Source organism: Ursus maritimus, unplaced genomic scaffold, assembly GCF_017311325.1.
Source record: "Ursus maritimus isolate PB19 unplaced genomic scaffold, ASM1731132v1 scaffold_18, whole genome shotgun sequence".
Lineage (NCBI taxonomy): Eukaryota > Metazoa > Chordata > Mammalia > Carnivora > Ursidae > Ursus > Ursus maritimus.
The window spans coordinates 31,704,008-31,715,451 of record NW_024424230.1 but is presented as its reverse complement, the minus strand read 5'-3'; the positions used below and the strand labels follow the sequence as shown (position 1 = coordinate 31,715,451).

The following is an 11,444-nucleotide window of genomic DNA, read 5'->3' as shown; positions in this document are numbered from 1 at the left end:
CCCTCAGTATGATTAGAGATGTGTACAATATAAGGGTGTTTTATTTTAATGCCTACATATATTTTTAAAATATTAAGAATTAAAGGATAAACTTCAGTTTTCTTAGAAATATGATTTTGAAAAGTTCTTCCATCATTCTGAGAACATAAGGAGCTATCCTAATTCATGGGCCCAGTTTTCACAGAAGTTTTGAAAAAGGCTAACGAAAGCACAGAAAAGGCCCTCAACAAATGCCATTACTCAGTTCTGTTTGCCATCATAGGGTTCAAGAAATTTTCTTTTTTCCATTACAGAGGAAGCTAACCAAAGCTATTAAACACAGTGGCCAAGCCAATAGGTATGTGAAGAACTATAATAACTTCATGTGTGGGTAAAAGTCAATATTCAGTATAGGTCGTATAGGATTGAGTATTTTTAACTCAGAAACCTGAATTCAAAGCTAAAGTAGTAAAAATGAAAATAAAATAGTGTTACGATGCCTTAAGACTTGACTTGCTCCCAATTGACTGGATTAGTTTTCCAGGCCCCTTCAATTGTCTAACCTTTATTTTATATTTCAGGATACTGATCAATAGAGGTTCCCTCCCTTAACTAAATAAGCCTCACAAGGTGAAAAAAAGTCACTAAATTAATATTTATTTTGTAACATAAAAGAGCCAGTGCTATCTACAAACAGTATAATTAATTGGGATTAATTTCATGTGCAAATTTTGTCATTGCAGGTGTTGATGGAGTAATACATCAAAGAGACTTCACCTCTGTAAAAATCAATGCTAACATAACCTTGATTACTGTTCTTGTGGATGTCACATATAACACTAATCAGTCATGGTTTGTAGCAAACATCTTAGAGAACAAATATAATTTGCTTTTTTATTGGCATTTTTCAAGATGAGAGATAATATGCATTCATGGGCCAAGCAATTCTCTAAAAGAATACAATCTCCTAAGGGAAGCAGTGGAGACAGTGTTGGTGCACTTGGGAATGGTTGAGAAGAAAATTACAAGCGTGTGAAAAAAATTTTTTTCACATTGATATGGAAACTACGGATTCTGTTTTGGGAATATAGGCTTCCCAGGACACTTACAGAAAAGCCAGAGAGCTTCAATTCTATAAAAGAACATTTTGTAGTACCCAAAGGAAAAAATAACCTAACTTTATTGTAACAGATTTCATATAATCCTCATCTCTTCTTCCCCTAAATATCACAGACCTTCCACTGTATCAATTATGACCACATAGGAGCAAGAGGAGGGTAAACTTCCAGTTGGTTTTATCTTGATTGACCTTTAAAGATTCACTGTGTAGTAAAAATTATAACTGTAATGCCATGTTTCAGATTTGTATATTCAAAAATTTCTTCCACTTATGTAATCATCATTTTAGCTTTTGTCACTATCACCATTAAGAGAATCATCAAAGCTAGAACTATCATGCTAGCCAATCAATCAGCATGTATTAAAAACCTATTGGTACAAATTACATTAAAATTAATAATTATATTAAAATTAATAATACTCACAGAGGAAACCTGGTATAAAGAGATAACATATGTAAGGTGGTATATGACAGATTTCATTTGAATAAAAATGAAAGATTTCATTTAAAAAAAGACAATTTGTTACAGCCTGAAACTGATATATATGACTTCATTGATCTTAAGTTGTTCTCTATAAAAGAAATTTCTATGAGCACAGAGGAGTTGAGGCCAAGGTGTAGAGGTAGAGATAGATGTGCAGGCATTTCAGAAAGAGGATAGAGCAAAAACCGAGTTTTAGAGAGGAGAATAAGGTTGTTGCATATAGCTTTTCCATTCTCTTGTCCCTTCCAGACTTATTTCATTCCATATGTTTTCACATAATTTGACATTTAGAAGGCCGAGTTTCTAATTTTAGCAATTACAGTAGTGCTAAAATAGCATGTTGGAAAAAAAAATGCTTTAGAGGAAGCAATCACATTAAATGTCTTAACAACAGAAGTCTTAAGTACCCTTTGGTTTTTACTTTTGCCACCAATAATGCAGACAGCAAAAACGCAGTGATATTTGCAATGATCACTTTATGCGTCACCTTCCTCCATCCCAAACCATTCCTGTCTGATCCCATGAATATATGAATAAACTGCTTCTATAACCTCAATCCTGGCTCAGGCAAAATTGTGTTTGGGCTTGGTCTTTAGAGTATTAAAACTTAACCTCCTGCTTTGAGTTTTTGCTTGACTAGTCCCTCTGGTTCTTGTATCCTAGGATGTGTTTAGTACAGTCTCCATTTAATGCAGATTTCATTAAATTCCAAGGTCATCAACATGGCGGGTACCTTGGCAAGGGCAGCACAACAGGGAGATGGGAGACAGTCACAGGAGGCACCATGAAGTCTCCTAATAATCATGCTTTCATTATGGTAAATTTTAATCTTTGCCCTTTCAGTTTGAGAACATACAAATAAATTTTGATGGTAAAGACTGAAGAATATTATTCCTTTAGGTTTCTCTATGTCTTCATACCCCTCATTTACTTTTTCTCCTTTCATCTTCCCTTTGTTTTTCTTTGGTTTTTACCATTTCCCAGGTCACCTGTTCCCTTCTCAATTTTCCTTGTTATCCTCTGCTAACTTTTCCAATATCTTTCCTAGGAAAAAAAAAATGCGTGGGAAAATAAAACACTGTAAGTTAAGTTTTGACTGTTTCATTTTGTAGGCATACATGCATAAGTTGTATGGAATTTTCTGAAATCTAGAAGACATGCCATAGATATATTTATAAAAATGTGTGTTCCTAAAACTTCCGTCTTTTCATAGATCGAACTTTGGAATATGGAAGATCAAAGCTCATAATGATCCTATATAATATGCTTTTGTCTTTTTTTTTTTAAAGATTTTATATATTTATTTGAGATAGAGTGAGAGAGAACAAGAGCGAGCAAGAGAGCACAAGCAAGAGAGAGAACATGAGGACGGGGGAGGGGCAGAGGGAGAGGGAGAAGGACACTCTTCACTGAGCAGGGAGCCTGATATGGGGCTTGATCCCAGGGGGATCATGACCTGAGCCGAAGACAGACACTCAAACAACTGGGCCACCCAGGTGCCCCTACTTTTGTCTTTTTAAAAACAAGACTTTTTATTATTCCCAAATCAATCACTATCTCTTAGGGTTATGACTGTGTCAGGAAAAGTAGTTCCTCCCTTCCCCAGTAGTTTATACCTGATTTCTCTATAATATCCTAAAACTGCTCTGCATTTAGGGCTCTCCGAACAGTGAGTGATTAACTTAACGAAGTCTGCGATACTAGCAAAATCAGATTTAAATGACTATTTGGGCAATTCTCTTGACGTTCAACTACAAACACAATTTGTCATGAAATTTCTGTTATTTGCGATCCCTAAAGAGAGAGACTATAGAGTGGGGAAACAGCCTTAAGGCAGAACAGTCTCAAATGCCAAAGTCAGTCTTCTGGATTTCAATATTCCCTGAGATCTTGGCCTAAAAAATTCTTACTATTTTGTTAGGTTCTCAGGATTTTGAAATTTTCAGAAAAAAATAACTTGTTCATCTTTTCTTTTCAATTGTCTTTAACAGGATGATAGATTTAAACCAGGATTTAATCAGCAATCATATTAAATGTAAATGAATTCACTAATCTACCTAAGAGACAAATAATGTCAAAAAAACCTATATGTTTATAAGACACACAATTAAAATAAAGCAATATCAAAAGTATAGGGAAAAATATACAAAACAAACACCATTTAAAAGAAACTGGCACAATTACATTAATATTAGAGAAAATAAACTTTAAGAAAAAATTGCAATGAAAACATTACTTCAATAGGAAGATAGAGTCTAAATTTGTTCATGTCAGATATCATAGCCTCAAAAAATTGGAACAAAATTGATAAAAATATTATAGAAATAATCAAATACACAATCATAGTGAGAGATTTGAACATACATTTCAGAATCATATCTATCAAGACAAAACATTATGAAGGGAAAATGTAGAAGACAAGATATATATGATTGGTCACGTATCTAGAACAACAAATATATTATACATCTTTTTCTAGCACCCATGAAGTTTACAAAAATGATTATATACTGAACATACAATTATTCTTACCGAATTTTGTGTGACCGACAGGCTATGAGGCATACAATCTATAAATAAAAATCAAAAGAAACTATTGACAAAAACTTATATTTAAAATTAAAGAATATGCTTTTAAATAATTCATGAGACACTAAAGAAATGACAAGTGAACTTAGGAAATATCTTAAACTTAATGACACCTAAAAACACTACTTAACAAAATTTGTGTGAGGTCACCAAAGTGGTGCTTAAATCAACATCTATAACCTTAACTGTAAAGTCAAGCATCTACAAAGTTTGAACAAGAAAAGCAAAATAAACCTAACAAGATAGAATGAAGAAAATAATAAAAGAATAAATAGTATTTTTTCCTATCTGTCCATCCATCAATGCCAAAAATTGATTTGAAAACATTGATGAAATTAGTATCCTTCTCAAATATCTGATCCAACAATACAAATAAGCAGTATCAGTCATGATTATAAATCTAACACATAAATAATTAGGAAATATAGATGAATGGACATATTTTTAGAAAAGTATGATTTAAATCTGATCTGGAAAGAAAGTTGATAACTATTAAGTTGAATCAATAAGTAGAAAAATTTCATAATTTAAAATACAGAACTGAAGAGATTTACCAGCAAATTCCACTAAATATTTGAGGAAGAAATAATGCCTAGCTTTCACAAAATCTTAGAGAAAATAGGGAAAAGAGTGAAAAGTCTACGGTTTATTTTATGAACCTTTCAAAGCACTGATTTAAACCTGACAAGGACACTAAGAACAAAGAAAACTATAGGCCAGTTTCCCACATAAACATGGAGGTAAAAATCCTAAACAAAGTATTAACAGACTGATTGCAAAAATAAAGAAGAAAAATAAATAATGAACAAGTTATGTTTATTCCATGAATGCAAGGATGGTTTAATATTTAAAATTCAATCAAAATTCACCACATTTCACAGATTAAAGGAGAAAATATCTATTATCATAACAATAGTTACATAAATGTATTTAATAAAATTCAACATCTATCTATAAAATGTCTTATTGTAACTTCTTTAGCTGCTAAAAGGTATCAAATAAAAAAACAAGTTTCATACTTGCTGGTGATATATTAAAAACTTTCCTCCTGATATTCAAAATGGCACATTCCTGTGTATACTGGAGGGCCCTACCTAGCTGAGTAATCCAAGATGAAGAAATAAAAAAAAAAAATTGGAAAGGTATAAATAAAACTGTCATTTTAATGAATAATATGGTTGTGGGCAAAAACCCCCAAAGGCTCTACAAATTATTAGAATTTAAAAAGCTCAACAAAGTTGTTTATATAGTCAATATAAAAAATTCCAATTTTTTCTATTCATTAACAACCATTTTTTTTTCTCAAAAGGTAAGATTTATAACAAAGTATATAGGAACATATATTTTTTTATTCCTATACATGTATATTTACATGTGAAATATAAGCAGAAAACTAGAAATTATTAACACAGAGACAAATACATTGAAAGATATATCATATAGATGAGTTAAAAGGCACAATACTGTAAAGATGTTAATTCTCTCAAATTGATCTTCAGATTAATTGGCATCTCATGCAAAATCCCAAACTATATTTTATGCAACATGAAATCTGGTATTAATAGCCATATGGAAATGCAAGAACCAAGAATAGCCAAGAAACTCTTAAAGATGAGAAATAAAGTAGAAGGACTTACTCCCCTGATATCAAGTCAGATTGTATTGGCAGGTAACTAACTAGAAGAATACAATTAATGCAAGGATATTCTAAGATACCAATTGGCCAGAAAGAAACCCATACTTACAAGAATACTTGATTGGTGACAAAGGTGAAACTCTAGGAAGTAGGGAAAGAAATAAAAGTCATTGTAGTTAAGGATATTGGGACAATTGATTTTCTATTTGGAAGACAATGAAATTTAATCTCTACCTTACAATGTAAACAAAAATTAATTCCAAGTGGATTGTAGAATTCAATGTAAACAGCCCAAAATTTTTTTAATAATGCTTCCAGAAGGTAATACAGAAAAAATATTTCCAAACAAGTTATTAAAACCACTAAAAATAATGAAGGACATCTCTTCATCAAAGGGACACTGGTGAGAAAATAAAACGCAGGCTAAAGAGTAGGAGAAGATCCTGCTAACATAAAACCAACAAAAGGATCATATCATATTGAAATTGATACATAAGAAAAATATATGATAGAGATAAATGAGAGGGAGAGAGAGAGAAAGAACCTTCTATAGATCAATAAGAAAGAGATATCCAATCCTATCTTAAAAATGGGTAGGTAACAAGTTCTTCACAACAAAAAAGATATCCAAAAGACAAAAAAGTACATGAAAAGTTGCTAAGTCTCACTAGTAATCATAAAAAAGAAAATAAATATCCACCAGAAAGACTAAAATGAAAAAGACTGATGAGCACTGGGTGTTATACACATGTGATAAATTATTGAACACTACATCTGAAACTAATGATGTACTATATGTTGGCTAATTGAATTTAAATAAAAAAAAAGACTGAGATATCAAATGTTGGCAAGGATCAACATTTAATATATCTTATATGCTATTTATGGGAATTTAAGTTTTACAACCACTTTGGAAAACTCTTTGGATTACTCTGTTAATCATACACATATAACAATGATAAACAGTAAATACACCATATCATTCCTATGTGTAGTCCTCCCAAAATGTGGGTACTGCATACCAGCAGTCATGTACAAAATGTTCCTAAGAGTACTGTTTGAAATAACCCAAACGACTCAATTGGCCGCATTAGAAGACTGAATGCACTGATGGGGGTACAGTCATGCAACAGAATACCATAGAACAAAAGTGAACAAGCTCTAGCGACACAAATCAATGCAAACAACTCTAATAACCAGGCAAAAGTAACATAGAGAATTTAGAGGAGCATACCAACAATACAGAACTCTAAGAGAAAACAAAGAAGCAATTACCAGGAAGATCAAAATCACCTTTAACTTTACTTTTAAGTGAAGGGGGAGTGGCCCAGAATTATTTGTTATTGGGAAGTCATGTGGGGGCTTCTGGAGTGATGACAGCTTTGCATTTCTTGACCTACTTATGTTTGCTTCATAATAATTTATTAAGCTGTAACTTTATGTTTTATGCCCCTTCAGTATGTGTTATATTTCACAATAAAAACAAAAGATTTTTTTTGAAATGCCTTAATCTCATATCCAAGCGTGGATAACTATGTACATCTAGGGACAAATGACTGTCAGGGGACATTCAAATACTTTATGAAAGATTTATACATTCATCAACCTGCTGACACTTGTATCACTGACTAATAGATATACTTGCTATTGAACAAGTTTATTTAATTAGACTTCCTCCTTCCATGCTGTAACATGTCAGAGACATCAATTATTTTTTTCTGCAAAAGTCTTGGTAACAAGGTTGGAAATGAATTTAACTGTTGTGTATACAGAAATCTGAGACCCAGAAATTAATAGGTGGGTTTCTGCTGCTGTAACACCAAGTTGCTATTCAACTCCTATTTGCAAATCTGTTTCCCCTGAGGCCTGATTGGATTCTATCTTATCATTCAAGCAGGCCCTTAGCAAAATATTAATGCATCAGAGAGCCTTTGACATCCTCTGCTTCTTCTGTGTCCCTTTAATTCCCTCTAGTCCTGCGGTATTTCTTGTGCACTTGAGGCTATCAGGAGAGAAGGAGATGACAGGGTCTTTCACAATTTAGGATGAAAGACCAAAGTACAAAGTTTCTTACATAGGTTTGTATATTAAAAGAAGCCAAGATAGGACTGTGGTCGACGCAAAGATGACTTCTTTATGGAGGAATTTCTGACACTTTGATCATCGCTGGTCTCATTTGAGCTAGCTTTTATTTCACCTGTGCCTAAAACTAGACCTCATAAATTTAGAATTGAAAGAGGTATTATGAATTACCTACTCCAATTACACACTTTGTATATGGCAAAAAAAAAAAAAAAAGTCAGAGAACCTAATTAAACATCTTGAAGGTAGGAAAGCAGGATTTGACACAGTTATTTCAGTTTAAAGTTTTCTTGTTGTTTTATAGGCTTGTCCTTCTGAAAATGTAGATTAGAACTATAAAAAGAATATAATATTTAGTGACATCTGTTTATTAAAAACTGCACTCAACAAGTGTTAACTATTAATATCTAAAAGATACTTTAAAAAGTAATTTTCTACTCTTCACAAAAATCCTGATTTTACAGACGAAGGAATATTTTCAAAACAGTTAAATAAAACTTGCGGAATGTCAAAAAGCTGGTAAAAGGCAGAGCCAGAATTCCACTCCAGGTGGGTTTGGCAGCAATGTTCATGTTCTCTTCACATATAGGCTTTCTCTCCATCTTTTACTCCTGATCTCACGTGCTAATCCACCTGTCTGTTCTCTTATATCTAAATACAAATCCTAAAAGGGGTGCCTGGGTAGTGCAGTCGTTAAGCGTCTGCCTTCGGCTCAGGGTGTGATCCTGATGTTCTGGGATCAAGCCCCACATCAGGCTCCTCCACTGGGAGCCTGCTTCTTCCTCTCCCACTCCCCCTGCTTGTGTTCCCTCTCTCGCTGGCTGTCTCTATCTCTGTCAAATAAATAAATAAAATCTTTAAAATACATACATACATACATACATACATACAAATCCTAAAAGTCTTTATCCTGATTTGACTTTTCTAGAAACCTCAGCCCTCTCACTTAATTTAAGAGTCTTATCTAATAATCCATTTTAGTTCCCAAGTCATTTCCCCTAGTGACCAACAACACTGAAGCCCAGTGAACAATCTAGTAAGTAATGTAGATACTCTAGTCAACTTTGGTCAATTCCTGGAAAACCAGTCATGGTGGTCCCTGTCTCCAAAAACAGAGATGTTGTGATGCAAAATATATAACCATTAAGTAATAAAGAAGCAGTGAATTTACATTCAGTAGAGAACTAAGAGGGGTGTGTTTGATGTATGACTGTTAGGGTTGTGTTTGCTGCAGAAGTTTGTGTGGTGTGGCTGCCTACTAGCTATGGGTTAGACACACCGCCTTCCTCCTCCCTGACATGCCAACTCTAGGTCCCTAACAGAAGTGAGTTGGCTATATAGAGAAAGGACGGGAGGAGCATAATTTTAAACAAGTTGGCTCTTGATTATTTTTCTCTACTAGGCATGGAACTTCTATGAATTTCCTACCTAGAATGTGCCCTGACAAAGTGAAGAAAAAAAAAAAAAACATGATATACCACTGACTTTGTATACTGTTGACAACATTACTATTTAGGAAGTATTTGCACTAGGAAGACTAGCCACTTCTATTAAATTGAACATTTACAAATATTTGGCTCCCCCGGCTCTTATACCAAGTCTCAAATCAACTGCAACACAGCAGAGAGGATCAAATGCTTTCAGTAGCATAATTATTGTATTTGCTTGAGAAAAATCTAAATGGGCATGGATTTTCAGGTGATGCATCTGTGATACCCCTATCAGTTCTTTTCTGTACTTTGAAACTATGTTCTTTACCTAAAGGTTTGTGATTATAAAGTCTTCCCCGATAATTTTATCTTTCTTGTAATACTCTCTGCTTTTGACGAGTTTTTATATGTTATTTGTGTTCTTAATGTTATTCACCAGCTTTCTGGGGTTACCGTTTATCTGGTTATATCTAAATTAAATACAGATAAATATGTCAATCTGTTCATCCTCCTCTGGAGGGAGATAAGGCCTTAGATTTCTATACTTCTTACCTGATCCCTTTCTCTTCCTTGTGATTAATCCCTCAACATCAAATCTTCCCCCAGTGAATAGGTCTATGCAAATTATAATAGCTCCTTTCTCTCCTCTGGGTTTGGTAATGGGAATGTGCTCTAATCTTGGTCAATGGATCATGAGGGAAGTCTACCTGGGGCTTTTGGAAAATTTATCCTCACTATGTTCTGTTGTTGTTGTTTTTCCCCCTAATAAGCAGGGACAGAATAGACTCATGTAATCCTCTGAGGCTGGTTATTCCTGTATATCATGTACGGAACTGCTACAGTTAATTTATGGCTCCAAAGTTAGCTGGCAAATTCAGGTTGCAGCTGAAGTCATAGCAATATATTGGGCTGTTGCTAATATCAGTTAGCCACCGATTTACTAACCAAGAGCCTACTTTACCTCTTGATCTCTATTAGTCATTTTTGTAACAATTTAAACCATTTTAGATTTGTTTCTTGAAGCCAAATACATCCAAAATATATACAAATATAAATAGTTTTGTTTTCTTTTCTCTCTCACCCTCTCTTCTCAAAAGGGCAATCCCTATTTAGATTTAAAGTCTTTGCACCAAAAAGGAAAACACAAATGAAAAAATCTAACACTGAATCTTTATTAGATCTTAAGGGAAGGTCTATGTATGATAAAACTGGTTCTGGCTTTGCCTGAGAATGTGTTTATTTCCCTTTCACTCCTGAGTGATAGTGTAACTACCTATATAATTCTAGATTGGCAATGATTTTCTCTCAGTTTCTTGATATATTATTTTATTTTCTTCTTAGATATATTGTTGCTTTTGAGAAGGTCTAAGCTCAGTCCAGCTGTTGAGTTTAGGTGTGGATTTACTTCTTTTTTTGGAATATGAAAATTTATTATTGTCACCATCAAAGCCTATGATCTTGGTCTTTCCTTCCTGTCTTCGTATAAGGCCAAAAGAGAGATATTGGCTCCTTTAAGAACCTTAAAACAAACCCCAGGAACATCACAGACAGTGTGACTTTTGCAATCCGGCAACCAGAACTTCACCATTTTCCTCAATAAAACCCAAACAACCGCCACTGGGTACAACGGCTACGGGGTTTTTTGCCCTTCTTGATCAGCTGTACCCCGACATACTTCCTGATGGCAAAATTTGGCTGTCTGGCTTCAGCCCCTACTTTATCCAGCACAATTCCCTTTGCATGGGAAGCACCTCTAAAAGGGTTGGGCTTCAGGACTGTGCCCACATGGGCTTTCTTGTACTGTTTATCATGATCTCATCAATGGGTACGGAGCTTCCAGGCAGTGCGAAGACTGTGACATTTGCCCATCCTACCTGTATCATGGGCCTGAGCAAAAGAGAGGATTTATATTTATTTAGACTTCTTAAGACACTAGGATTCTCCTTCAAGTTGAAGACTTATAACTTTCTTCCATTCTGGAAAATTGCCTGCCATTATCCTTTTATTACTTCATTTTCCTCATTCTGTCCTTTAGTATTCACTAAATTTAAGTTGGCCCTTTTTATTCCATTCTCTCCATCTCTTAATTTCTTCCTCATATATTCATTCTGTTTATCTCTCTGA

The 11,444-nt window shown here is 34.0% G+C and overlaps 1 pseudogene; it reads right to left on the bottom strand.

The window, feature by feature from the left end:
• Positions 1 to 10,770: 10,770 nt before the first annotated feature.
• LOC103663652 lies at positions 10,771 to 11,189 on the bottom strand (annotated as a pseudogene).
• Positions 11,190 to 11,444: the final 255 nt, after the last annotated feature.